The sequence below is a fragment of the Terrapene carolina genome, unplaced genomic scaffold (genome assembly GCF_002925995.2).
Source record: "Terrapene carolina triunguis isolate 2854851 unplaced genomic scaffold, T_m_triunguis-2.0 Scaffold68, whole genome shotgun sequence".
Classification (NCBI taxonomy): Eukaryota; Metazoa; Chordata; order Testudines; family Emydidae; genus Terrapene; species Terrapene triunguis.
The window spans coordinates 16,772,704-16,775,852 of record NW_020664419.1 but is presented as its reverse complement, the minus strand read 5'-3'; the positions used below and the strand labels follow the sequence as shown (position 1 = coordinate 16,775,852).

At 40.1% G+C, this 3,149-nt stretch overlaps 1 protein-coding gene across 1 annotated transcript in view; it reads right to left on the bottom strand.

Annotated features, from left to right (window-relative positions):
• SEMA3C (semaphorin 3C) overlaps window positions 1-3,149 on the bottom strand; it is a 70,507-nt gene that overhangs the window by 58,124 nt on the left and 9,234 nt on the right. The window lies entirely within an intron of this gene.

The window sequence follows — 3,149 nt, the reverse complement described above, 5'->3', positions numbered from 1 at the left end:
ATAAATGTCTATCAGGGATGGTCTAGACAGTATTTGGTCCTGCCATGCGGGCAGGGGACTGGACTCGATGACCTCTCGAGGCCCCTTCCAGTCCTAGAATCTATGAATCTATGAGGACTCTCCATGTTCAGCTTCTCTATAGCCTGCTCTTTTTGCTCAGAGAACCACAGCATATCAGGCCAGGAGTAATTCTCATTTACTTCCATAGGAGTTACCCATACCCTGCAAAGGGAGAATCAGGCCCCCGAGGGAGAGCAGGCTTTTGTTCTTAATCTGCAGTGCCCTCAAGGAAGTCTCTGCAAATAGGTCATTCCTTTTCCCAGTTATTGATGTTAAACACCACCAGTTCAGAGGTGGAAGTCATTGGAAAAAAACAGCCTGTATTACTTGTCTAGACAACTTCCCTCCAAAATAATAAGAGCCTGAGAAGCTCATAACATAAGCAAATCCCCAATGGATGTAAAATGTTGCACCATATTGAAAACCTGTTTTAACGATTTCTAAGTGGCATACATAGAGCAAATGTACACGTAAAATCAGCATTGCTCTGCATTCTCTCCCATTCTCCTCCTATCATCCCTTTCCTTTCATCCCCCCTTTTTTGACACTGATCAGCTGCTGCTGCACTTTAGATTAGGTCATGTACCCAGATGTTTCTTTTCCATATTTTTAGTTATCAAATATCCCAGTTCTGCCCTCGTATTCAACCGGGTAACATTCCTAGAAGTTACTGAGACTTGGGTGTGCGTAAAGAGTCCAGGGTTGGAACCTAGGCCATCAATCACTTCCTTGCTAATCATTGGAGCTAATCCTTGCTCAACAGGCTGCACATTTTATTTATATTTGAAGACGTTCACATTTTCAGTCCTATATATAATGGCACTCTGCTATGACACCTGTTTATAAAGGCACCCAAAAAGTGGTTATATAACTGTCAGGAGCTCTGTGTTGGTGGAAATAAAAGCTTCCCCATTAGGAATGCTGTGCAGCAAACAGCAAGGAGATTTAACTGCTGTTGCATTAAATGAGTTATTATGGTAGCCTTATCAAAATAGACAATTTTCCTAAAGCTGAGAGCTGTCCCTACAGCCTTCCGCTTCCCCACATCTAATAAGTCACTGCTGTGCCTGCCTCAAGAGCTGCTTTGCTATGTGGTCGTGCTGTCAAAATCAGTCCTGCACAGGAAATATCTCAGTGTTGTCTACTTGTGCTATGGGTGAAGAGGAGGAGAGGAGCTAGTCAAAGACGCACTACTGGCTCATATGCACCATGTAACTTCATGCCAGGAAGGCAGAATGCTGCTTTCATGTTTGTTCCTGTCAATGGGGGCTTTACTGCAACAGCTCTACATAAAGGATTATTTGTTGGGTAATCTTATAAAAAAGCTCCTCGGAGAGTAAGACAGGGAGACTATGCGTTGATGAATAGTACCTGAGTGTAACACAGGCTAGTTCTCTACTGTTACCAAGGATAAAGCCCCTCCAGTACCATTGTGTCTTCTTTCCACAGTATCTGCAGCCAGGGTATGGAGATAGCTAGAGGAATCTGACATTCCTTTACGGACAGCATTGTGAGCTCATGTTTTAACATTTACTGTGTCCTCATCTCTCCTCTGTGGTGATTAACAGGCCAGTTACACAATCTGGCTCAATGCTAATTTTCTGAGATTTTAATTTTGCCTCACAGAATGAGGTCAGGGAGCCAGTTCTGAAATTGTTCTTTCGATCCCTTGCTGATGTCTAGTATTCTCCAGTGTAGTGCCAATGAACTCTCCCTATGATTTTATAAATGATTAATCTGGGTGATTCTCTTACAGTCCCCGTCCCATTAAAATAGGGCATTGTAACTTAAATCCTTAAAAAAAAAAAATAATAACATTGGGACCTGAAGAACTTTGATTCAGCAACACTTATCTTTTTAGTATCTTATTTGCCCTTTCTAGCTATTATGTTACTTTATTTTCCTTTTAAAGTCTGAATTGTCTGAGGTTACATGATAGCACAGAGACAGCTTTGGTTGGGAATGCAAATGATCAATTTGTCAGTGCTGATGATGGTTTGTCATGAGCTCATGTATTACTGGGTATTTCCACTGCAAATAATGTAAATAATCGTGAAATCAGGGTGATTTCTTTGGAATCTTAAATTGCTTTGACAAGAATTGCACTTGATTGATTTTGTCATATTTAGCTGACAGTGTGTAGGCTTTTTCCTCTCATCTCCATTTCTACTGTTCCCCTTTCATCTTGTGTCCTTCATGGTTCTCTCTTACATCCAGTATTATTAAGCATTTACCAAAATTACTTCAAGTGACATGGACTGGAGTTTTACTTCTATGTATCTGACACACTCTAATCTATTTGTAAAATCAGTCTTCATTTTTCCTCCATGTCTACCATATTATTAGGATTTATTTAGACTCACACAAAAATATATAAATGCTATTAAAATGGAGCTACCAGTTGCTGGTTCCAGACATTGACTAAGGTATCATTTCTCTCCCTCCTTTGGAAATTTTGATACACAGCCATGGCCTCTAGAAAAGAGACTGGGAACTCTGATTAAGCTAAGCCTCATTTTGGCTTTCCATATCTCTTCAGTAGTAAACACGGATTTCTTATACTTGAGAAATATTTCCAGAATTTCTGGATATCTCTGATATAATAATTCCAACCCAGATATTCACGTCCTTCTATAATGGTTATTACAATGTGCTACTTATTGGAATTTGGACTTTCAGCTAACATTACTGGTATTCAACAGGAACGGAATATAATGGCTAAGATTCTGAAGGGGACTAGAGAATGTATTTGTGCTATCCTATATGCGCTGATACCTATTGAATTGTGGACTTACTATATAAACCTTCGCCAAGAGGGACATTAATTTTTTAATATTAGTGATTGCTCACTTTTCTAGACATTGCCTGAAGTAAAGTATGCTTGCATTTGCATATTTTGCTCTTTGCATTGTCAATCAATTAATTATTATGCATTGGCTTTTTGGGATCTACTGGATTTTGAGCTCACTATCAGTGGTGTAAATCAGGGGTGGCCAACCTGAGCCTGAGAAGGAGCCAGAATTTACCAATGTACATTGCCAAAGAGCCACAGTAATACGTCAGCAGTCCCCCATCAGCTCTTCCCCCCT